Genomic DNA, 27,261 nt, shown 5'->3' with positions numbered 1-27,261 from the left:
TCGTGTGTTTTGTTATTGTGGATCATGAACTCATATTCATCAGGTTTTAAATATGGAAAAAATATCAGATCTTGATTGAGCACGTTGTGTATCAGGGAGAATTTTTTTTTCACCTGAAAGGACATAGGAGTATTACCAACTTAGATCATATAAAGTTAATTTTTTGAAGTTTATTTTGTTTTTCCATAGAATTTTTATAGGCCACAAACGTAACATGTGTTTACATTTGAAACCCATATGATGGAAGATTTCTGAGAGTTTTTTCATTGCTTAAGTTTCAGTCCCAGAGGACTAGTTTTTGTTTTTGTTTTTGTTTTTTTTCCATCATTGGATGGCAGTATAATTTTATCTCCCACTGTCATAGGTAAGGTGCCTAGATGCAGAATGTGAGTGGGAGATCCTTGTTAACATGACTTATTGGGGAAGTTCTTTCAGAAAAATCGGTGAGAAAGAGCTGGATAGGGCAGGTGAATTCATCCTGCAACTTGCTTGTTTAGTGACAGTTCTTCATGGGATAGTCTCTCATGGAAAAATGATTACATTTTATAGCATTCTCATGGTTCCATCCACGTGTTTCTTCTCCAATCTTTCAAGAGCGCTCCTTTCAGCTGCTGATCAAACATCTAAGACATTTGCCACTGCTCAAGGATCTGAGTATACTTTTACCAGTTGTTTTTCCAGGTAAAATGTATGACTTGATTCACTGTCCAAAACTTAGACCTCAAGAGGGTCTCCTGTTACTGTTGCCAACCAGAGGACTTCTGAATGAGGTAGTACATTAATCGTTCACTTTGGCTTGCACCCATATATTAAACTGTCTCCTCTTTTAACTAAGGTTGTGTTCTTTTCCTCCTCTCAGTTCCTCACAGGGAAACTCCCGTAGGCTGTGCACATAAGTTGGGTATGGTTTTACAACTCTTAGTTTTAAGTAGTCAGTTATTGTTGTTTTTTTAACAAACTAAGAATTTTGATCTTAACCTGATGTAAGAGCCAGCTTAAAAATCTCTTCTACTTAAATCTGAAATACATGGACCAAAAATACACAGGATTGGCCTACTACCATACCTGCTCTATTCCTTCTTCTAGCCAATTTGAGTTTTGATCTGATAAAACCATCGCTGATTGGGACCATTCAATTATCCATATAGACACAAAGAATCTCCAGTTTCCCAGCACTTAGGGTAACTTAGGCTGATGATTTGCTGAATGTTTTTAAAGTTTGGTTCACCCTTCCTTTCTATAAATAGCACAAAAGAAAATCTTGGTAAAATCGGATCTGGGATTCTAAGGAACAGAATAAAAGTAAAACAAGAAAGCAGATTGCAAAGTATCTTGTGGAAACATCAAGAAATTCATTGAAGCTGTACTTGACAGGAATCTTAAACATAATTTTTTTTCCTGCTCTTTGAAAAATCTAGCTAACTGGCTTATCTTTGGATAAATTAAGCAATTAATTCCACCAAATGGAGATACACTGCCCAAGCTCTTACTCTTTCTGTCCTGTTTCAAAGTAGGAACTGTGAAAGTTTGAAAGTTCCTTTGCCTTCTTTTTCTTTTATATTTTTTTACATATGTGCACAAAATGTGTTTTACTTATAGACTTGGATTATGGATTTATTTTTTATTGTGATAACTCATAAAATAGCTGGGGAATATTCGAAGATACAGATATAACATTAAAATTTTTGTGTAGGCCCTCCTCTAATTACTCAGATTTTAGAGCAATTCAAAAGTATACACTTAAGAACCATGGACACAGTCTGTCCTTATTAAAACTCATCTTGTTTTAAATTCTGTAGTAATGATTGGGAAAATCTCTTTACCTTATTAGAGTGCCTCTGTATTGCTAGCTCAGAAAGCATCCAGTTATTTAAACCAAAAATAATTCCATTTTATGGCTTGTTGGATGTATGTTTTTAGAAATATTTCATGTTGCTTAAATATATTTCATTTTTCACAAAGTATTTTTCATTATTTAACTACCCTTCCTGGATTTGTGAGACATGTAGGAGAAATGTTTATTTGTGCTTTGTATGACTTGAAAATAAGTATGCAATAAAGGCAAATGATAATAGTTATGCCTAGACATATAAGCCCTTAAAATATGTCCAGCACTGAGCTAAACACTTTATGAATACCCCTCAAAACAGCTCTGAGATCTGGGTCTTAACACTATTCTCTTTAAGGGGGGGTTTATTCTATTTTTTTAACACTCTAATTTTTTCAAACAGTTTTAAATTCACAGCAAAACTTAGAGGGTACAGAGAATTCCTGTATGCCCCTCTACCCCCACACATGCATAGGCTCCTCCATTATCAACATCACCTCCAGAGTGGTACATTTGTTGCATTTGATGAACTTATACTGAGGCATAAAAGTTCATAGTTTACATTAGGGTTCACTCTTAGTATACATTTTATGAGATTGAACAAATCTATTATGATATGTACCCATCATTATAGTAGCATACAGAGTATTTTTACTGTCCTAAAAATCCTGTGCTCTGCCTACTGAATGCTTTACCACTATGTCTAACCCCTAACAACCACTGATCTTTTTTACTGTCTCCTTAGTTTAGCCTTTTTTAAAATGTCCTATAGTTGGGATTATATAGTACATGTATTTCAGATTATCTTTTTTTTTTCTTCTTTTACCTAACTTTCCTTCATGTCTTTTCATGGTTTGATAGTTCCTTTTTTGTTAGTGCTGATAATATTCCCATTGTCTGGATATACTACAGTTAGTTTATCCGTTCACCAGTTAAAAATGTGTTGGTTGCTTCTGAGTTTGGCCAATTATGACTAAAGCTGCTCTAAATATCCATATTCAAATTTCTGTATGTACATAGGTTTTCAATTTTTCTGGTAAATATTAACGAGCAAAATTGGTAGATTACATGGTAAGAATAGGTTTAGTTTTGTAAAACACCACTGTCTTCCAAAGTAAATAGACCATTTTGCTCTCCCACAAAGTGTATAAGGTTTCCTATTGCTCCACATCTTCACCAGCATATGGTGTTGTCAGTGTTCTGGATTTTGGCCATTTTGGTAGGTATTTAGTGGCATCTCATTATTGTTTTAATTTGCATTTCTCTGATGACATCTAATGAAGAATGATGTGCTTATTCATATGCTTATTTGCCATTTATTCATCCTCTGAAGGATAAGTGAGGTGTCAAAGTCTTTGGCATCCCCCTCTTGTTTTTTAAATTGGGTGTTTTTCTTACTGTTGAGTTTCAAGAGTTCTTTGTATATTTTTTGATAACAGTTCTTTCTCATAATTTGTTGTTTGCAAATATTTTCTCCTGGTCTGAGAGTTGTCTTCCCATTTTCTTGGCACTGTTTTTAATTTTAATGAAGTCCAGCTTATTGATTATATCTTTCATGGATTGTGCTTTTGGTATTGTATCTGAAAAGTCGTGGCCATACTGAAGGCTCTCTAAGTTCTTTGACACGGTATCTTCTAGGAGTTTTGTTGTTTTGTATTTACATTTAAGTATGTGACCTATTTTGAATCACTTTTTGAGGAGTATAAGGTCTGTGTCTAGATTCATTTATTTGCATGTGGATGTCCAGTTGTTCCCTCACCATTTGTTGAAAAGCCTATCTCTGCTCCATTGTATTGCCTATTCTCTTTCTTTAAAGATCAGTTGACTATGTTTATGTGGGTCTATTTCTGGGTTCTCTATTCTGTTCCATTGATCTGTTTTTATGTTCATTCACAAATACTACACTGTTTTGATTACTGCAGCTTTACATTAAGTCTTGACATTGGGCTGTGTCACTCCTACAACTTCTTCTTCTCCTTCAGTATAGTGTTGGCTATTCCTATATTTTATCTTTCATTCTGTAAGAAAAACACCTACAAAAAGGAAGTATGAGAAAACTTGCATGTTTATGCCTGGTTGGTATTGCCAGGACAAAAGAGGTCCTGTGGGTGCACTAATCTGTTAAGGTAAGTATATACAGTGACACATGTATTTTAGAATTAATTTTTAAAATATCATCTCTGTTCATACCCCTGTGTCATATGTCAGTAGCTGGGAAAGGATATGAAAATGAATGGCATAAATTTATCTTCAGCAAACCATTATTCGAGTAAGACAAATGTATCTATAGCCTTTTTCTCCATGGATTCCTTGGCACTGCCCTCCCCTGATTTTCCTTCTACTTCTGTGAACATATTTTCCATTTTCCTTAGGAGATTTGACTTTAGTAGTTTCTACTTCACATACAGAATGATGTTTTAGAACATAAATTAGATCATATTGAGTATATCAGACTGCTATCTATCTGTCCCACCCTCCAAGCATGTACATGTTATCAGGATCCCCTTTGCTCTAAGAAAATTGTAAAACACATTAACTCCTGACGTCTGACCTCTCTTCACTTTCCAGCCTCTTCTCTGCTTCACTCTGTGTACGAACCACTGCAGTCTTTTTTTTTAAGGTCCTCATACTCATCATGTTCCTCCCTGTTATACTGTTACAGGGTTCTGGTTCATGCTTTCTTCTTGCCAGACTCATCTTTTTCTTCTCCTCTTTATCTTTAAATTCTTACATGTTACTTACTCAGAGACATCTTCCCTGGCCTCCTTGGTTAAGAAAAACTCTTTCTTTCCTAGAGTTATTATTATAGCACTATTATACATAATGAAATTATTATATAGCATTAGGTTATTATAGCATTCCTCTTTCATTGCCCTCATTATTGTTATGTTATTACATTTTTCTTGTAATTCACTCATTAATGTCTACCTTCTCCCATAAAATTGAAAGCTGTGTTAAGGCAATTCTTTGTATAGGCTGGACAATGCATGCCTAGTAACTAGCACATGTACCGACACGTAGCTGACAATCAATGCGAGCATGTTGAAGGAATGCATTTAAATAGATGACTGGGGTACCATATGAATAAAATGGCAATAAACACATAAAGTACACAGAATAATATTTGGTAGGACCAAATTTGGATAGTCCCTGTTCAAGACCCAATTGCATATTGCAAAATTTTAGGCTCTCAGCAGGAAATATGTCATACTCTCCAATTGGGTGTTTAGACAATTTACTTTCTTACCTCGGTTTGGGCAGCATTTAAAGAAACCAACAAGGGATTTGCAGGATGGCCCTGAGGCCTGAAGGAAAAGGGATAGAGTGATTACTAGATCACAGAACAACTAGCTGCATGGAGAGGTCCATTTGACCGGAGCTGTGGCTTTCCATAGAGGAACTCCTTCAGCTGATGGAAAGCTTGTGAGGAGGTAGCTGAGGAAGGGAATACACTTTGCTGGCTCTATGTATTTATTTCCTATTGCTGCTATAACAAAGATCCATACCTTCAAGACTAATGACAACACGAATTTATTATATTATAGTCCTGGAAGTCAGAAATCCTACATGGGTCTCACTGGGTTAAAATTAAGGTGTTAGCACAGCTGTGTTCCTTCTGGAGACTTTAGGGATCAGTCTGTTTTCTTGCTTCTCACAATGTCCAGGGGACACCTGCATTTCTTGACTCATGGTCCCCTACATCTTCAAAGCCAGTAGGATAACATCTTCAAATCTCTTTCCAACTCTCAGACTTCTGCTTTCGTCCTAACATTGCACCGGTGCTGCTTTCCACCTCCCACCATTCCCTGACTCATCTTGCTCTCTCTGACTCTGATCCTCATGCCTCCCTCTTTAAAGAACCTTGTGATAACACTGGGTCCCCTGGGATGATTTAGAATAATATCCCTATCTCAGAAATTCTTTTTTTTTTAAAACATTTTATTATTTATTTATTTACTTACTTACTTATTTAGAGAGAGAGAAAAGGAGAGAGCATGAGCAGGGGGAGGGGCAGACGGAGAAGCAGACTCCCCATTGAGAAGGGATTCCAATGCAGGGGACTCCAAAATCATGACCTGAGACGAAGGCAGCTGCCCAACTAACTGAGCCACCCAGGTGCCCCCATCTCAGAAACTCCTAACATACTTGCAAATTTCTTTTTTCCATATAAAGTAATGTATTCACAGATTCTGAAGATTTGGGGGTGGATGTCTTTGAGGGGCCATTATTCAGACTACCACATAATCTCCTTAGCCTCTGTTCTCCTGCTGTTGCCTCCCATTGGTCTAATTGAACTGAAAGCCGGGGGGTAAAGGAACCTATTGATGTAGCCTACATAGATTAACCTCAAGGGTACAGTACTTGATGGATCTGGAAGGAGAAATAGAATATATGCAGAGAATTCATATATAGGAATTAATACATTACTTGATTGTCTTTGGTTTTACCCCCATCCATTTCACAACCTGAATCAGTCCTTTCATTCATAAGTTTGATTCATTTAGTAATATGTGTTATGCCTTTACTATGTATTTTTATAAGTTGAAAAAAACTATGAAAATGAAAAAAATTATACAGAAATGCCCATTTGATTTGATTGGTTTTAGTTTTATTTTTCTCAAATAAAAATTCCCTAGATTCCTATATTCAGAAAAACAGGAAAAACTAAGCTCATTACAGTTTTCTCTGACTTCAAATGTTTTAAAATACACAATCATTTAAATAGTTTGAACCGAATATAATTATATATTTGATGTATTCAGCAGAGGTTTTGTCCCTCTCACCTAAGATGATTACAATCATGTCATTGGGTTCTACAGAACAATTTAAAATAGAAATATCTTCATGTTTATGTGGGAAATTCTTAGATGAGGTGCAGACGTATTTTCAGACATTTAAGGCCTATACACTCAGTAAATATATAAAAAGTCATTTTAAGCCAGTTGGAAGGACATTTTAAAGGGATAGTTTAGAAAAGAATAAAAGACCATGGAAAGATTTCTTGATTTGAGATTAAAAAGTGGAAGACTCATCTTGGAACAAGAGCTGTGATTAATTAAACAGCCATAGTGGTACTTGTAAACAATTATATATTGACCGAGGAGGGTATTGCATAATTTTGCTTCCTTTTGCATTCTGTCTTCTCTGTTATGAGGACTCTTGATTTGCATGGTGATAGCGGTTATATAATGCGACTCAAGCTCTCGAGGATGTTTGTGAAATGTGTTATTGTAGTTATGAATCATCCTAGTTACTGCCAATATCTCTTCATTTTCAGAAGCTAGAGGAAAATGACTCAGTTAAGCCAAACTAATTGATGTAGCATATTGGTGAGGATGTATTATTATGGATAACTATCAAATATTGTCTTTCCCTCGCACCCCCCTTTTTTGGGGACATATTTCCCTAGTATATGGAGGCCTTTGTTACAAGTTATTTTTACTCCCAAGAAGTTGACACATATTGACCTTAGATACTGAAATATTTAAACATGCCTGATTCTATAAGTAGGCTTGTTAGTACAATCAAGAACCAATTTCCTCTACAACATCTCTGTAAGTCACATATAACCCTCATAATAAATGATACCTAGGAATCACTAAGATAAACTTTGCTTTCTGAGAGCTTAGTTTTTAAATTTTTCTTCCTTACTCTAATATTTCTTCTGATATCTAGGTGCTTAAAAGATATCAATTACAGCTTTTTTTTTCCCCACTTAGGGTTTAGCAAAGTTATTTATCTCTCACTCAAGAAAATTAGAGTGTTCTTTCCTTCTACATCTCTTTTCTAAATACTTTCTTTATTTTTCTAAATTTTGGACCATTCATCTCATTCTGTTATATTTCAGGGCAATGAGCAGGAAACAACATAATTATTACTTGTTTTAATTGAAAACTTCTGTATATAAATTCATTCATGCGATATGAATAAATCCATCTGATTTTATTTCCCATTAAAGAATTGTTCAATATTACTATAAGTAAAAAATATTATAATTATTCCAAGATAAAGGCAGAAATAATTTATTTTTCTCCTTTTTCATTTAGTCATTTCAGAAATATTAATCAAACAGGTACTATATACTTGTGCCATAATATGATCCCTCTTTTGGGGGATAGATATGTTTAATACACATTTTGTTTCTTAAAGTGCTTACATTATGATTGACATGCACATGTTATGTAATGTTTCTTTTTTACCCTTAAAGCTGGAGTTAGGTTTAAGGTGAATTTACTAATCAGTAGTATAGCACAGTTGAGGAATTATGGGAGCTGGCATAGAGAAGATGGCACGTTTTTACCTGCAAAGAGATAAGTAACTACATAATTTATAGTTAGATTCAGTGACAGAAATAACCATAGGGTATTTATGGGAGGACATAGAAAGAGCAGCCAAGACAAAGCAGGGTCAAGAAAAGGAACTTATGGCAGGAAGTTTCTGGCAGAAAAGTATCCATTTTCGAAGATAAGACCAAGTAGGAAAAAAAAATTGTGATGAACTTGAGAGGGTATCACTTGTTCAAGGAGTCAAAATAGGTTAGCATGGGTGACATATAAGATTTGAGAAGAAAGAGAGGCTTGCTCCCAAGGGAACCAAGCACTACATCAGGGCAGGTCTTAGGTGTTAGGCCAGACATCCCTATTTGTCTTTGGGAGAATATATGACTAGTAACAAGGCATTTACCTCTCTGTGCCTCAGTGTCCTAATATAAAAAAATGTGAATAAGCCTGGCTACCTTGTAAGGTACTTGTGAGAATAAAATGATTTTATATATATCTCCCATAAAACCAGTGCCTGGCATAGTAAGTACTGGATAAATGCCAAGTTAACTATTGAAGAATTTAAAGCAGGAAAATGACACCATACATAAAATTTCATCCAGAGCACATGTCTTTATGATATATTTGGTATTTCCTTTGTCATTATGAGGTTTTCCTGGTTTTCTTAGAATAATAGGGTAAACTAAGGGAAAAGTTGCTTAATCACCAGGAAATTTATTAAAAATTGTTGAATTGAAATTAAAATTTTAAACCACTTGATATCACTCAGCATTTCCCATTTAAGGATAATTTATCATGTTTTTCCACAGTCTATATTTGGACAGCTACCATAAACACGGCCTGATCAGCTCAATATTCTGCATAAATCTAACAGAAACCAGAGCCTCTCTAGCTGTATCTGTTTCCTGAAGAGAAGAGTTCATGCCAAGTTTCTGTGGCAAAGGTCAGTACTTAATAGATACTATGGTACACTTAATAATCCTATGAAATCCTGGATGTTAAACCACAACTTGGAATCACAGCCCTATTTTTCACATGTGTTCTTTTGCACATAGCCTTAGGTGCAGAAACAAATTTTCTAAACATTTCCACTTCTTTTCCTTCTAATATAAAAATATCCATGGTTTTAAGTTAGTTTCATCAATGCCACCTTTGTTTCTTTCATTTACACACTCTTTCAAGGTAAAATCAAAGATCAGTAGTTGCAAAGAAATTGTTCTATTGAATAACAAGACACAACTCTTAGTGCTTGTTGAAATCATGTGGGATTAAAGATCGTGGCAGCCCTGCCTGAGGCACTGCAGTCTTCCCTTCTCTTCCCTTCATCTGTCTGTCTCTCTCTGTGAATGAAATCATCCTTGCAGTCAAAATTCTGGTATTTATATCCATTAAGATGTTGAATGTTTTCCAAATCATTTTTCATCCAAAATTATAAATGAGTAATTGAAAAACAATAAGGTGTATCAATATTGAAACGTTCCATTTAAAAAAGTTTGGTACTTACTTACAGCACAGTTACCTATAAATTGTATATTGAGGTGAGTGTATATATGCTAATTAGGGCAATAAAATAATTTTTATGATTATTGAGATGCTCTCTCCTAGTCCATCTGTTTTCCTCTTACATTTAAGTGAAAAAAGAAAGAATACTCTCTATCTGTAAACATTGGAATTTGAATTGAGGCTGTAGAGAATATAGCTAGTGCAGTGTAATTGCTAGAGGTGTTCTTCTGATTTCATATCTATTGATTGAATGGATTGCACTTGAATAGCAACTACATGAAATAAAAAAAGGAAATGATCCAGTCCAAGTGGAGTTGTAGTCAAGTTTTTAAACTGTAGAACTGAATAGAACCTGGGAGATCATCTGGCCCTACCCCCATATGGATTGGTGAGAACACTAAGAGCCAAGAAGGTGAGGTTGATCACCATGGTTTCTGGAGTATGGGAAAGAAAGAATATTCCCAAACTTGTGCCAAGTCCAGCTTATCTGTCTGCATTTATCCTTGGTCATTAATTTCAATGTAAGTGGCAAAAGTAATTTGTGCATTTCTGTAAAGATAACAGGTTATTTCTTTCTCATTCTGCCTTTTCCAATAGCCTGTCATGAGGTACTTTTTGAGCTTTGAGGGAGAAGTTGACAAAATTCAAGTACCTTCCAGCTCTACCGCTAGTTATCTCCTAATCTCCTCATGTTCTGTCCATCATTTTATAATGCAGACGGAGAGAAAGCTTTTATGTAATAGGACATGAAACCATAGTAATAAAAGCACTGCTCTGTTTTGGACTTAGAATCCCTTTTTTCCCCCCATTTTTCAAGTTAAATTCTTTTATATCCAAATAAATAAATAGCTTATATTGTCGCCCTTCCAATATTAGGAGTGTATACTAACTAACCAATGTGCTACTGAGAACCAGAAAAATATTAACTACTATGGAACTGGAGGAGGGAACTTGACTTAGGAGGGCAACTGTTATGTGAGGCTCTATGGGAGCTCTCAGGCCAAAGTCTGCTGTCAAAGGATTCCCACATCTTGAAGGGTGGGCTTGCCTCGGTGTCCCTGCCATCTTAGTCATTGGCTGGGAACAGCCCACAGGAATTGTGCCCTTTGCATGTAGACACCGGTGCATTCAGAGTGCAACAGCTGAAGATCTCAATGACTTTCCCTGTAGTAGAAGTCCCAAGTGTCGTATTTTCATGGTTGCTACACATGTTCCTATCAAATGTGGAATTTAATTCTCTTCTGCAGTAGGCTGTATGGGCTCATGAGCTGTTTTGGCCAATAGAATGTACCAGAAGTGACTGTGTATAACTTCTGCAACTGAGTCTTAGGTCTGCAGTGTCTTCCTTCACTTCCTGTAATGTTATCTTTTGGAAATGAGATGGCACATAAGTCTGAATGCCCTGAAGTGACCATGAAGAAGCCCACTTTTGACACATAAATTTAAAAAAAAAGTCCACAGGGAAAAGTACAGTGGTACAAAACACATGAACAAAGCCTTTTTGGATTTTCTTGCCCAACCCAGATACCAGAGAATACATCTGAGAGATTGACCCCAGCCAATACTGCATAGAGCAGAAGTACTTCCTGACCAAGCTCTGCTCAAAATCCTGATCCAAAACATCATGAAAAAATTGTTATTTACTTTAAACCACTAAATTTTGGGTACATTTGTTATCATATAGATAGACCCAACTCAGCATCCCTACTACACTCAGTTATCAGCTATGAACAGCCTACATGAGGCATAGCCTTTATACAAATATCATGGTGGTCTCAGAGTATAGCAGCTGGGAATTTCAATCAGTCACACATTGGCAATCAAGTGAAACAGAAGTCAGTATCTTGTGCACTAACAAAAACTGTAAATATGTGTCATTGGCTTAGTGACCAAATACTGATGAAGTCCTACAAGGAGAAAAGGAACCTATTGTGGAGAACAGAAAAGCAATGAGAAAATTGTTACTGGAGGCTGGAGAAAATTCTGCCTGTTTGATGTGTTGGTGGAATGTTTAGCAGCACTGTACCTATGATATTCTGAAAGATGGGAGCATATGTAATTAACTAGTTGATCTGGCTATGAGGTTTTCTAGACAGAATATTGAAAATTCTGACTTTAAGTGTCTATTTTAAAGTCAGGTGAGAGATCAACAAAAAAGCTATTCAATTTTTCAATCAGAATTTAAAGGAGCTTTTTCTGTCCTAGGACTTGACAGGTGATGAAAATAAGAGTAGTTGTCATTCCTACCTTCTCCAGCTGGCATGATAGCCCCAAAGTAGGAAATAGAGACAGAGCTAAAGAAATCCAGGTGCTGCTCATAAACTGTGGTATTGGGTTCAGTCCCCAAGTCAAGGGTGTTTCTGCAAGACCCTGTTTTAAGATTTCAGAAAATTTGAAATGGTAGTACTTGAGTCTCTCAGCTTGACAAAAGGGCTTCTTAGAGTCTTAAGTGATTGGTCCCATGGTATCTTGATTGACAACTGAAAGTAGAGGGGAACATGTCTTGAAGATTTTTGTGGATGTGATTATTATCTGCTGGATGACATTATAATTTGATATAAGGAAAAAGTACATTGCTTTTATAGGAATTATATCAGTTTAGGCTGAAAGGGACAAGAGAATTTAAAATAAAAAGAGGTCCCTGGGCCCCAACTTCTACAGTCAGGAAGCAAGCAAAGATAACCCTCAACTAAAAACATGGGCAATGCCTTAAGGAACATAAAGCAAGGGGTAGAGCCAAGGTCTGAGGAGAACCATTACCTGAGAGCAGAGATGAATTGTAATCAATACAAGTTCTTGTCCCCATAGCAGCAGTAATTGGAGATATCTACTCAGTGATTTCAAAATTGCTATGGAGTAGTTATGGCTGTGTGCTTCCTATTTCCCCCCCCCCCCCCTTTTAAATAAGAAGTTATTCTGTCTCTGTTTCCACATTATATGTCGGGTAAAGGTGGTGGCACATACTCTTTATTTTTTATTCATGTATCTCTGGAGCTAAGATGTTGCACCCAAAGAACTCTACTTAGAGAAGCTGAATGTGGCTGGACCCAATTTAGATAAAGAAATCTTCATCCTCAAGCCTGGGCCTGATGCTGTAATAGAATGAAATTTTGGGAAGAGGAGGTGAATGGGAAGGAAATGTCCATAGAGGGTAGAATGTGTTTCCAAATGGATAACAATGCTTCTCATCTCACATGCTAGTTTGCAATGTGACTTTTCTATGATCTCATTAATTGTGGACTCTATTTCTTCCCTCCTGGAATCTGAGCTGTCCCTGCTCACTGCCTGACCAGTAGAATATAATAGAAGTGACTTTATAAAACTTTCCGGTCTTGGCATTAAAAAGTCTGTAGTTCCTTCTTCACTCCTTGGAAGCCAGTGGCCCCATAAGAACACTCATTGTCCTGGGACTGCCATTCCGTGCAGAAGACCAGACTAGGACTAGCTGTGAGAAGCCCTGAGACATCAGCAATGTGGGTGAGGCTTTTCTGGCCCTTCTAGCCCAGCCCAGTGACCAGCAGATGGCAGTTGATGGGATTAACCCTTGCGTAGCAGCGGAACTTTGCTCCCCTGGGACCTGACCCATATATTCATGAGAAGAGAAAATGGTTGGTATCTGTAAACATTTTTTAATATGTTGCTCATGTAGCAATAGGTAACTGAAATAGACTCAAGCCTCCAATCTTAGGACTCACAAAATTCCCCTGGAATAGTTGCCCTCCTTAGACTACGGTCCACAAGCAAACAGCCACTACACTTATTGGGGATACTGATTGGTATCACCCGTGCAATTGAAGCTTTTGATCAGTCATCTCCTTTTGTGCTCCTCCTCCTATTCTAACTTGTTATTTTATCAACTCCAGAATATTTCTTCATGGAAAACAAACAAACAAAAAAATAGAACAAAACACAACAGGAAAAAAACCTCCTTCCTTGGCTGCATTTTTCTCCTATGGGTACTTTTCCTTCATTCTTCCTAAAATATCTCTAATCTTTAATCTTAGTTCAATATTGTCTCTACTTTCAGAACTTCAATGAATTTATTTTTAAATTAATAAATTTACAATAATTCAGTGCTTTTGTGGGGAGTGGGAGGAGTAAACTCGTGTATCTAATCCATATTCTGGAAGAAGAAGTTTATCCCTCTACATTGTCATTAACACTTGCTTATTCATTTCCTCATTCAACAGCCTCATTACTTGATTTTCTTACATAAAGCATCACAGTAGGTCTTAAGTATATACCATAGGACCTTATAATACAGTGAAGGAGACGAGGATTTAAACAGGTAGCTAACACAAGTCAAGGTGAAATGAGAAGTGGAAGGGAGTTGCACACAGTGTGTGGTTTGATTACAGAGAACGTAGCTCTTAATCTGATGTGGGAGTGTGGGGAGGATTTCCAAGAAAGGAGCGTGTAAACATCTAGCATATGCCCTCAGCTTCATGCACTGAAATAGGCATATGAAGTATGTTTTTTAATTGAAATGTTTAAAGAAAAATTTTGCGTCTTGTATAAGTATGCCTTCAATAGGCAGACAAGATGGAATGGATTTTTGTTCCCATGGTAAAACAGGAGTAACAGGAAGTCTCCCAGAGTGTCTGGAGTGCTGGATTTGTGGAGTGATGAAGTGACTCATTTGGTTCCAAAAGTACATAGAAATGGATGGTAAGAGATAGATATATATCATTTGTAAGAATATGTACCTAAAATGTTTCTTTTTAGTTGATACTGGGAAGAGTATAATCATTCTTAAATATACTAGCGATAAAATAGGAGAAGAAAGTAATGATGGGATAATACTGACTTGGCAATTTTTAGGATGTAAAAGATGAATAATAGAGGTAAATCAAACAGAATTTCCAGATTTTTGGTCAGGGCACTGACATTTAACTAATTTAGTAATGAAAGCAGGTAGAAACAAACTGTTAAGTATTATAAAAACTGTGCCTCGGATCTTTCTTATTGAAACTATTTATATACAATGTACTTAGCGTGGCAGTTGTGGCAAAGGATCTGTGTATCAGATACTCAGTCATCTCCTGCCTAACTGTGATCACATGGCCTAGATTGTGAAATTGAGCTGCCACTTAGTCTGATTCATTAAACAACATCCTAAAAATAGACACTGAAGTAGTAACATGAAATCTTAGCAAATGGCTGTTAATGGAGAACTAAAAACCCATTATCTGGTAACTTACCCACATATTATTTTTTTCTGATAAAAATAGATTGTTCAGATCATAGGTAATTCTTAATTGCCTTTAAAGGAGCTCACTGAAAGAAGTCATTTCTAGTGAAAACGCAATGAAATTCTTTTAACTTAATCCCAAGAAAATAAGAAAAAAATGTGTAAGCGATATTTCAAATCAAAATTAATTCTTAAAATCTTATGGACAATTTTAGAAATGTTAGACTCTATCTGAATTATCTGAAAAGGAATCTCATTGATTCACAATCTTAATAATTTTAACTTGCTTGATGTTTCTGGGTCTTTATGCCACATATTACTCCATCACATAAAACATCTGAATCCTTAACTTTCCCAATTTTGTCATTCCAGGCTTCTTACCAGCAGGGCTTCCACCCTTTAGTATACAGGTTTCATCTGTTGTCTGCTTATAAAAACTTCGTTTCAATAGAGGGATAGAAATCTTAATGTTACAAATGAGTAAGTGATAAATGAACTTTTGGTGTCCTGAGCCTTAAAATCCTGGATAAATATCAACTCGTTCTGTACTGTAAAATGTTTTATTTCTCTTTTTCTCATTCTACTCTGCCTTCTGCTGAAATCAAATTCACTGAGGTGTCAATAGCTGATACTTCACCCTGAGGGTATTTGCCTTTTAGAAGCTTTCTGAATAAATATCTGAAATGTTAATGTAAGAGTTTTTGGGAGATCTTAAAGCATGAAATGCAGGGAGTCCGGAAGAGATAAGAAACTGTCAACTTGAAGTTTCTTGAAGTCAGGTAGCTAGGGAAAGGAGTCTAATAAATAGGAAACAAATTTGGGGAAGATGTATCTTCCCAGGATTTGGAAATCATGTTATACTGGGAACTATCTACTTTTCCAATTTGTAAAGCCACCATTTGGCTTTAGTGACATTTCCTTGTGTTTATGTTAGCCCAGAGCATCTGAAATTTAACTATGAAATATAGACTAGTGAAATTTATCAATTATGAAGAAAAATCAAGCAGGAAATATGCCTTTACTGAGAGTCAGTGGGAGTATTAGCACTTCTCTCTTAGGAATGCCATGCTATTGGGAAATGGAGGCAGTTGACAGTGCAACCTGGATAAAAAGGGCGTGTTGTTAGATGTGGGCATAAGGAAAATAAACACACAATATGGATTTAAAATATTGACTTACACTGAGGGAAATAAAATGGCAAATGGCAGTGTTTTATCATTGTACACTAAAACAAATCTCCCAATATCTAATACAAACAATTGCAATATTAGGATATCTCATTAGCGATTTATCATAAAAGTATATAAACACAAATACGATTAAAAACAATAATTCTAGGAGGTACATTAGCTCTATATTTGCTTGGGCATAGAAGCCTTGATCAAATTAACATGACCTATTGTAATTAAAACTCAGCCAAGATAGAACACTAAAGACAATTTATGGGATTGGACTTCTGTAAGAGCTGCATAACCTGATGAATCATTTCTGCCACAGTTCCAGGGCTCTCATAATTCTAGTGATAAAAGCATTTAACAAAACAGTTCTGAGGAGGAAACATATTTATAAAACTTTATGAAATTGTATTATCCTTTGACCATCTGATAGCTCTACTGATGAGATCCTATGGGAAGACTGCTTATCAAGGACTCCAAATCTTCCTTACTTATAAAAAGAATTTTTCTCATCTTAAAGTTAGTAGTGAGAAAAAGATTTTTCTTACCTTTCCATCCAAGATAAACTTGAACCTCAAACTATAAAATAGTAGAAAGATGTCTTTACCACGTTTTCCCTAATTAGTATCCACACTCCACTGGTTGTGCACATAAGCTAAATTTCAGTGTAAAATAAAAGCTATACGCCTGGATTTATTTTTAACTATTCGACTCGATAAAGGTATATTAAAGGACAGATATGCTAGTTCGATAAACCTTGCTAAATTTATACCCACAATTTTCTGCTTCTCTCCTCACTTTTATTCATAGATAACAGTATTTTTAAAACTAAAATTTATTTTTGAAGCCAAATGTATTTACATATAATTTATATATGGTAAAATTTGCCTTTTTCACATGTGCATTTTGATGAGTTTGGACAGACATAAAAAGTTGTAGCCACCACCACAATGAAGCTATAGAATATGAAAATGGGATATTTGTATTTTAAAAACTGCTAGAGAAGTGGTAAGCCGAGGAGTGATTGGAATGGTAAGGTAGAGGAAGTTAGAGTGAGCAAGGTCTTGAGAAAATAAGTCTGAGCTAGAGTGAGGATGGAAGAAATAGGTAAAAGAGAACAGAAAGATAAATGGTGAAGAAGGAGTCAAAGGAAGTGGGTTGCAAGAATGGCATGCGAGTGGTAAGGGGTTGGGGATTTGGATTCCGTGAAGGAGACCATATGTATCACAAGCCACTCTTCTTGTTTTTTAAAGTCTTGTCTATTTATTTTTCTCTTTTAATGAATCCTACATGGTGGGGTAGTGCTTTAAGCCACCTAAGCTTAATGTTGATTGTTTAATCCAAGTAGTGAATGGAGCAGTAATTTTCAAATGTTAGTATGATTCATAATTATCTGTGGAGTATTTAAAAATTCGTCTGCTTACAGCCAACTTCCAAAGATCATGATTCAGTAATTTTTACTCCTTTTAAAAGGTTGAAAAAAAAATCCACACTGCAATTAGATGTTAGAAAATAGAGTAAAATATTTTAGCACCAAGAATAAAGACACAAGATATGCTATGAAATGATACACAATGAGACCTAGTCCTGCTAAGATGCTAAGATGTACCCCTATACAGAGAAGACCGCTCTAAGGCCCAACTGTTACTCCCTGCCCCACACAGAGGTGGGTGTATGGAATAACTGGTTGCAGAATTGGGAAAGCAGCCAATTAGTTATTGTGGTATTTGACTTCTCTCTGCTCTCCTTTTTTTTTTTTTTTTTTTTTTTTTGGTATTAGAATATCCTCTTCATTCCCTCTCACTCTTTAAATATATATCTCCATATATATTTGTCCACCAGAAAAAGGCTGGTAGTCATTTATTTTCATCCTAAAACCCATTCATTCTACTTCATTAGATATCTTATTTGCATTTCCTAGCTCTTTAACTCTAATAAAAAAATATTTAAACTCTTATTAAAGCAAGGACCACAGAACAGCAGCTTGCCAAATGAATGTATGTTTTATTTGGTAAATAATATTTTAAAAAATAATTTTGTTCTTATTTTATTTTAAAATGAAGATATTTTATACCAAAAATATGAGTCTTCTTGGTAACATGTCTGTAATGGTAAATAGTTTCAGGGTAATTACTATAGAACTACATATCTGCATGTAGTTTAATTTTAATTCTCAGTGTGGTCAGCCAAAGCTAGTAATTCACAGGTAAGGCCACACATCTGAGATAGTTGTTCTAAGCCTCCTTTGGCTTTTTTCCAAAAATGGATTCTTATTGGTAAAATTTGGGTCTTTTTACTAAGCCTGAATGAATGCTAGAATTAGGTTTCAGTAGTGAAATTAAAGGTATTAAGTAGGATCTGTGCTTTGGCTGCACATATATGTTTTTAAATTTTGCAAAGATGATTATGACTCCTACCTGAACCTATATCCCGCATCTCTGTGGGATGGTGCCCCAGGTTTGTCTTTAATCTGTCCTCTATATAACCATTGGTTTAGGAGCTTTTAAGATTGTATCATGCCAGCAAAGGGACACATACTACCTCAGGAATCTTGCAGTTTCTGCCTTGAGTAAACCTTTCACAAGGCTATGACTGGAGCACTTAAAAGGCCAGAGTGAGACTTCTATAAAGAACATGTCATATTGACATTTTTTAAAAGAATTTTGCAACTCATTGTCTGTCTGAAATTCTCTCTGTGGCAGATTTTAGTCATAAAGTTACTTTCCTTCTGTGTGAGAAGCTAACCTTCATCAGCCTGACTTCTTCAGCAGCCACTGCTGTCTAGAAAAAACCTGAGTTGTGCATGTCCAAACTGGATTGTCTGTTTGCAGCACTGCTCTTATAAAATAAGAAGGTTTGGACCACTGGACCCCCATTATTTGAAAAGAAACAATCAGAACGAACTGAGAAGCAGCTGTGTCCTTTACTGACTCATTTAATCTCTACTTCCCACAATAAACACGACTTGTTCTTTCCTTAATCCCAGCCTGGTGCTTTTACTTATATTTCCTGTCTGGCCCCATGGGCATTGAGACCTATGATCCCAGCGCTGAAGGAATTTCAGAGCTTGTCAAACAGGTGTGGAAGCAACCTTAAGCTTAGGCCACTTCGCTTAGTGTTCAAAATTATTTATATGAATAGCTCTGAAGATGTATTTATTCATTTTGGTTCTTAGAGAGAATGGGTTAGATAGGCATTTAGGACCATTGAACTGTCCCCATTCTCTTCCTTTTTCTTTCCCATCCTGTTATCTTAATCTTTCCCATCCTCTGCCCCTAATATCACAAAGTTGAGAACCCAGGGAGTTTGCCATTTCTCTCCCCAGAGTGCTAATGGTAGCTCATGAAAGCCATCCACAGCCCAGTGACCCATGACTTTAAACAGGCTGGCAACTAGGGTGCCAGAACTCAGAATGAGTAGTTGCTTCCAAAACCCTCTGATGGGTCTGGAGGAGGGTGTATCAATAGGAAAGATAGGGACCTAGAACAAAAACTACAGTTGGTGAGAAATAGGATCAGGAGTCTGTGGCCCAGTGTGTATGTTTGTGTGTGTATGTGTGGAGGGGGGAGGGAGGGAAAGAGTTATGGTGAAGATAAGCAAATATGCAAATATATGGGTTTAGGGAAAATTTGAAGTTTAAATATTAAATGATCAAAGCGAGAAGAGAAAACTAGGCATTACTTCATTACACAAAGTAAATATTCGACTCTGCCTTTGGAGTAAGCTGCCTCCTATGCATTCTTAAATCCCATTAAGTCCCTATTTATGTATACTGTTAAATATAAGCACAAGTATATTCTATTTTTGATTGACATAGAAATTTCTCCCTTTATTGCCGTTCTCAAAATTTGATGCTTGTCTAATATAATCATGTACAAACCTTCATGAGCAATTTTTTTACTTAAAAAAATTGAGATCTGTGGCAGTAGGGATTTTGTATGGTTTGTTCACAGCATCCATAGTGCCTCAACTAGTGCTTGGCGTGTCATATGATAGATTTTTTTTTAAACGAATGACCATGTATATGTTTGCATGTGTGTGTGTGTGTGTGTGTGTGTCAGAGAGAGAAATGTCAGAGCATTTGGATAGAGAAATAGTCTCATTTCTATAATTACATTTTTGTTTCATTTTTGAGAAAAAATTATGGAGTAAAAAGCATTTCAGTTTCCATGTACATATTCTCTCTATAAAGACTCAAATCATTAATGATTTGCAAAATGATAATATTAAATGTATATTCTTCTATTTAACAATATAAATTTTATATATTGAAATAAAAGTATCAAGTCCTTACAGAGTACTTTTCACTCAGGTGTTGCATGGTGGTAAATAGTTCTTCTGAGTTAGAAGGTAAAGCTCTTCATGTCCCCAAACGAAATAAAACAGTACATGGCCTAATCTTGAAATCATTTTCATCTTTTTATCAGGGAGAGTTTGAATGGGAGATAGTAATTATTTAGTAAATACTTGAACTCTTTCAGTGAAAGATGTCAATTTGTACAAAATGCCATCAATAACATTCTTGAAAATAAGTGTACTGAATTCAAATTCTTATCACTTGATTAACATACGTGATAAAAATGTAGTCCTAAAGAATCTAAAGGTATAAAATGTGGTATTTTTCATGTTTCTCATCCTTGTGTTGAGACCTCAAAATTTTGGAAGGAAAAAAAAAACATTAATTTTGACCACTCTTCCAGTGTGCAGCTGGCTAAGCATCTGGAAAAGTGTAGAACAGAAAGAGATAAGAGAAAGGAAGAATGCAGGGGACTGGATGTGACATTCCTAAAAGTAGAAAAGAGCATTTTGTTCCTTGTTTGTTTTTCTTATGCCACCTACATCTCTGTACTAACATAACAGTGCCCTTGTTCCATCTCTACCCTGGCTTTGGGGAAACCCAGTTCATCCTGTCCCAGTAAGGCACATGGAGGCTTCCCCTTCCCATAGCCCTGCTGCTCTCCTCAATGTCTAGGACCTCACCCTCCACTTAAGAGGATTATGAGTGTCCTGGGCCATCGAAAGGGCATGCAGTCCAGAATAATTCAAATGAGACTGAGAAATCTTAAAGCAGATATCGTAAACACTGATTGGCAAACTGGAAGGTTCTTGCTATAAACACCATAAATAAACCAGTATGGCTCTTTGCCCCTAGCAGTAGAAAGTATATACAGAGGCACCTAGAGCTGTAGGTGCTGTTTTAGCTCTTGCTGGACTCTGACAAAGACAACTGATGGTGCATGACTGGGTAGAAACGAGGTGCTCTCTCTTGGCTGTGTGCCCCTTGCTAGTGAGCTCATTTTTTTCTTACCAACCTCTGTTATTCATCACCTCCTCTATTTTTACTCCTTTCCTTTAACCTGTAAGATGTTGTCTTTTCTGAAGGAGAGATGACCTGGGCTTTTTTTGTTTTCCCCAACCTATGCTTATGGCATTATTTGTGCCCTGAGATTTTCAAGGGTTGGGATTTTGAACTCATGGAGACCCAGTCTTGGTGGTGATGTTCTGAATTAGCCGAAGCTCAGTGCCATCTGTATGCAGGGTGTAGTAGTGACCACACTGAACTTACCAAGAAATTCTGCCTACTTGATTTTGAAAAATATAGTGATAAAGGGTCATTTATTATCAATAAATTAATATTCAATTATGGTAATTATCATTGAAACCTAAAATTTCAGTTTATTATAAGCAACATAAAATATAATAATTAGCTATATAAGTAATTTTAGAAGAGTTTTACATTTCACGTTATGCTTGTTTACTTGGAAAACAAATATGTATCAATTTTAGATTTATTACTTTTATAAAAATTACTATTTATCTATTTTCTTCCTAATACTAAATATTGGCATATGTATAAAAAAGTGGAGGAGTATCTCTACAGAAAGGAATCTATAAAACTATTCAGTAAATATGAAGACGAGACGAATCTTCGAATTGAATAGATAACAGAGAATAGTTGATAAATGAAGAGAAGAAGGAAAGTAGACAAATGGGTGGATAGAAAAGTGTTATTAAAAGTCAGAGACTAAGTGATTCTAAGTTAGAAATAAAGAAACATAGCTGCTTAACCACACAGTGCAAGGGAGACAGAAGACATTGAATGATCCACTGAGACACAGAAAGGATGGTTTTTGTTCTATGCTTGACACATGTTAGAAACTCAGCACGTTTATTAAATGAGAAGATAAAAGAAATATAGGCAGAGAAAAATAACTTCATGAAATAAAAGGACCCATGCTTTTATATCACATCTGAAGACTTAAATCCTGATGTAGTTTTGCACATACTATTCAGGCGTAAATGCCTTTCAGTGTTTGAAACATAGTCTGGTTCACATAAAGTAAAAGACTGCTTGTTTAACCATAGTTAAATTTTGGCAGTCTTTGCTGTTGGAAGGAGAAAAAGGTGTAATTCATATAGAAGATAATTTAAAACTTTGTTAAAAGCACATCATGAAGTAGTGTCTGTAGTTATACATATGCAGGTAAATCATCATGTTAATGAATTTTTTTCTGTTAATTGTGATTTTCATGAGAAAATATTAAACTTATTGCTCATTTTCTTGGGACATATATTATTGGATAGGACATTTTAGAATACTAAAAATTCGACCTTTTTCAAAAAGTTATCCTAAATGTCCAAACATTGAGAAATGGTTATATAAAGTTACATCAACTTAATTGAATTTTAAAGGCTATATAATAATTATAAACATTTTTACAAAGAACGATGTTACAATTATATATGAGAATGAATGCAAATATGCAGGGGTTGGAAGAAACGTTATAAAAATTAAAGTATTTAACTTACTAGAATGGTAGGATTTAAGTTCTCCTGTTTTATTTCTGACATATTTCTTCCATTAAAAGTGAAGAGTTTTCAAAGACCATTTACAAAATTTATTTTCTGTGCATGAGTTTCCCAAAGTCAACATCTGCTATACATTCCTTTGAAAAATTCTGAAGTTATTACATGAAATTAAACCTTCCAACTATGGAACTTAAACATTTTCATTAGATAAATGAATTACTATCCTATTGTTTAGTACAGGAGAGATCTACCATTCACCTTTAGGTGCATTTTCTGATGTCTATTTTCTCTAGTGAAATTTGTGGAGGACACAAAGTCAGGTATTTTCAAACCTTACTCTTTCTTTGGCCACATTTTGGTTAAGGTCATCACTGTGAAAGAAGAGATGGATGATAGGTTCTTCAGAGGTGAAAAGAAACATTAGTTTAAGACATTTCATCAATATTTCTTATGCAAATTATAAGGTTCTATAATTTTTACTGCAGTTCTTGGTAGCTAGTTAATCTAACCTTTGGCATCAGTTAAGGGCAGTGAGCTGGAGGTATCTGCTGAAAAAAAAAAAATCAATGTTCTTTTTCTTCTTCTCCTGAAAAAACTCAATAAAATAATGCTTACAATTACCTAGTCATAGAATCTTCATTACTTCGATGTAAAACAAAACATCTCTACACTATCAGCAAAAAGCCCATATTGTGATAGTGATATTAACAGGTCAAATTCACCTACTTCCATTAGGAACCTAGCAAAGATATTTAAAAATCATTAACTTCTCCAAAATTATTTTTGACTTGCACAATTATCACAAACTCCACCTCTATGTATCAGTGCCACTACCTTTCCCTCTTAGCTTTCTGTATCCTTTGATAATCCTGAGATCTGTAGATCACTAGATTCACTGAAAACATGACAGCATGCAACAGAGTACCCTCTTGAACATATCTCAAGGTGGAGAGGCAGAGAAGATGCGCTTGATATGGTCCTGCTTAATTTTATTTATCTCAATGATTAAGTTTCATTAAATATGAAATATATATTTAGAGTTTTAAGAATAAGGATATCTGATCATGAATGCTAAACAAGTTAATGTGAGCCTGGTGAAAATGGAAAGCAGAAGATTTGAAAAACTGAGAGGATGGTAAAGTTAACACAAATTGAGGTAGGGCACAATTAATAAAAACTAAAGGGGTTTAGCAGTGTCTGATGTCTTAGATATAGCAGGCATGATGCAAGTATTACTTTGGGCTATTTAAGTAGTATCCAACTCAGACCACTCAACTTTATCTGCACATTATTGATCTGGTCTACTTTGTAGACTGAGGATCTGAGCCACTGTTCAGTTTGATGGCTGCCTTGGGTGTCACATGAGCAAATATGGGTATAATAAGAGGGAAGAAGGTTAAGTCAGGTCTTATTAAGTTCCTGAGGAATGTTGGCAATTCTACTTCAGTGCCCATTTTTTACAGTCTGGGTTTTAACTCTAGTATTAAAATTTTAAAACATCATAAATGTTTGTAGAATTATTTCAGAGTTCATATTCATACTTTCTATATCTGATATGCAATTATTTGACTATGGACACAAGATCCACAGACTTTAATTTTTGTTCAGTGATTATTCTTTATTACATTCTGCGTTTGTTGTTGTTTTTTTTTTCCTTCTCCTCCATGTTCTGATAGTAGTGGTCATCTTCAACAAAAATGAATGATTTTTCCATTTCTGTATTCTCAGGAAGTTTTTTTAAAGATCTGGAAGAATTACTTTTAACTATGCAGCATTTAGAATTTCATGTATCTCTTTTCCTTCTTTAATTACTCAGAATTTGTTTCTCATTGTCTGTAGTCTACTGAGATAAAGATATATAAAAGGATGGGGATTGAGAGCATTTACTTGGAGGATGGACCTTCTTACTGAAATATGAATAGAATTAGGGACTAGGTATTGTTTAATCTGGAAGAGGTAAAACGAAAGATAATTTTCTTTGGAAAGTACAATCTAACCTACAATCGCAAGTCAGCTATTTAATAAGAGTTAGAGGTTTACTGTGATCTTACTTCAGAAATGTATAAACTAAGCACTTATATTTTTAATGTAAATTAACAGTCTTTTTTCTTTTTTTTTTTTTTTTTTGGTGCAAAATGGTGGTTTATTAAAGCAGAGGGATGGACCCGTGGGCAGGAAGAGCTGCTGCAACGGGGTTGTGAGGAATGGCCCATTATATACCCTCAAGTTGGGAGGGGGTTAGGGATAGTGTTAAGTCTCCAAGGAATTTTGGAAACAAGGTTTCCAGGACCTTGAGGGGGCTAGCTGTAACAAAGTCTTTAAAATACATCCTAATCTCTGAATATTCTCTCCTGAAAACTTAATGTTATGTGGCATATTTTTTAAAGCTCATCTTTTGGTCCTGAAAAATAATGTGCATTTTATAAGAGATACTGAGATCTCTTTTTTCTCTATATATAGAGGGAGAGATAGTGAGAGAGTGCTTATATACATATACATATATATATATATATATATATATATATATACACATATATACATACATATATACATATATATGTGCTTATATATATAGACACACACACAATTTAGAGCATATATATGTATGTATATATATATATGTATATATGTACATGTGTTTATGTGTATAATATATTTGTAAACATGCCGATCAACCTTTTTAGAACTTTGTCATAATACTTCAGGCATGGGTTTTACTACTTACCTATAGAAATTAAAAATATCTGTGTCTAAACTAAACCTCTAGAAATCTTATTTAATGGCTCTGGCCTGGGGGCCAGAAGTATCTATTTTTAAGAAGCTCTGTGGGTATGGAATATGACTCAGCCATCAGAAAGAATGAATACCCACCATTTGCATCGACATGGATGGAACTGGAGGGGATTATGCTAAGTGACTAAAGTCAAGCAGAGAAAGACAATTATCATATGGTTTCACTCATATGTGGAACTTAAGGAATAGCATGGAGGACATTAGGAGAAGGAATGGAAAACTGAAGGGGGCCGAAATCAGAGGGAGAGACGAACCTTGAGAGACTCAACTCCAGGGAAACAAACTGAGGCTTTCAGAGGGAAGGGAGGTGGGGATGGGGTAGCCTGGTGATGGGTATTAAGGAGGGCACATGTTGCAATGAGCACTGGGTGTTATAAGCAAATAACGAATCCTGGAACACTACATCAAAAACTAATGAAGTACTGTATGGTGACTAACATAAAAAAAAAAGAAAAAAGCTCTGTGGGGGTAACTACACAGATGGATTTGAATAATGCTGATATACATAATGACATTAGTCCAAACATTTGGGAATCATTTTTTTAAGACTTTATTCTATTTATTAAGTCAATTATTGTATGTATATGTATGTGCATATAGTTTTTTATAATATTATATATATAATTAATGTTAAATACTTTACATAACTTTAGGTATATATATTTCACATATTATTTTCTGAGCATAATGGGGGGTAATTATAATTGTAGATTGGAGGACTATTGGCTGATGCACCAAATTACCACACCCTTGGTGGCTAAAACAACAGAAGTTGGTTCTTTCTTATTTCTGAAGACCGGAAGTCCAAAATCAAGGTTTCATCAGAGCCTGTGCTGCCTCTGAAGACTATAGTAAGGAATCTGTCTTTGCTTCTACCAACTTCTGGTAGATCCTGACATTCCTTTCTTGTCTTGAAGTTATATAACTCCAGTTTCTATTTCTCTCTTCTCCCTCTTGTGTCTCAGTCCTTCAAATCCCCTTTACCTTTCTCTTGTAGGGATACTAGTCATTGGATTTAGGGTGCCCTAGATTTAGCACCATTTTATCTTGGGATCCTTAGTTATATCTGAAAAGATCTTATTTCCAAATAAGGTCACATTTACAGATATTGGAGTTAGGACATAGACGTATCTTTAGGGAGGGGGCGCGGGACACAATTCAACCCACTACCAACATATGGTGTATATGGTGATTTTTGTTTTAAGACAATTGACTTGCATCAATCATTTGAGCAATCCATTGCTTTTTCAGTAACTAAAGAATACTAGTGACAATTTCTTTAAAAAGTATCTGATTTATAAGTCATTTGTTTATATCTCATCTAGTTCCTACCAAAAAACCTGGAAGAGTAATGCATTTTTTAAACCTGCTTCTGCACAGAACAGGCTGAATGTGGCATGTGAAATTTGGTATAAAAGACCAGTACATGTTTGCAGGATATTGGTACATGCAAATAATGGATTTCCTCTTGATGCTAAATTATTGCATGATCATTTTGCAATTGAAGAAAACTGGAAAGGCCAGACTTTTATGAAAGAAGTAAACAATGATCCTGCAAGAAAGATTTAAGAGAACTGATGTGTGAAATCATTGTTTTACAAACCATTAGTAGAATCCCTGTCATCTCCTCCTTTCCTACATCACACATTTTAGAGATGATACCATATCCTGGCCATAGAT

General features: G+C 35.4%; 1 protein-coding gene across 3 annotated transcripts in view; it reads left to right on the top strand.

The window, feature by feature from the left end:
* RGMB (repulsive guidance molecule BMP co-receptor b) overlaps positions 1 to 27,261 on the top strand; it is a 1,123,009-nt gene that overhangs the window by 394,914 nt on the left and 700,834 nt on the right. For all 3 annotated transcript variants that reach the window (XM_087861962.1, XM_045808346.2, XM_087861964.1), the window contains one exon: positions 8,919 to 9,052. The gene's annotated coding sequence lies outside the window, so the exon portion shown is untranslated. Of the gene's footprint in view, positions 1 to 8,918; positions 9,053 to 27,261 lie in introns of those variants that run through there.

This window comes from Ursus americanus, chromosome 5, assembly GCF_024610735.1.
Source record: "Ursus americanus isolate L20-20 chromosome 5, mUrsAme1.1.p, whole genome shotgun sequence".
Taxonomy (NCBI): domain Eukaryota; kingdom Metazoa; phylum Chordata; class Mammalia; order Carnivora; family Ursidae; genus Ursus; species Ursus americanus.
The sequence above is the reverse complement of the archived record's forward strand: the minus strand, read 5'-3'. Positions and strand labels throughout refer to the sequence as shown.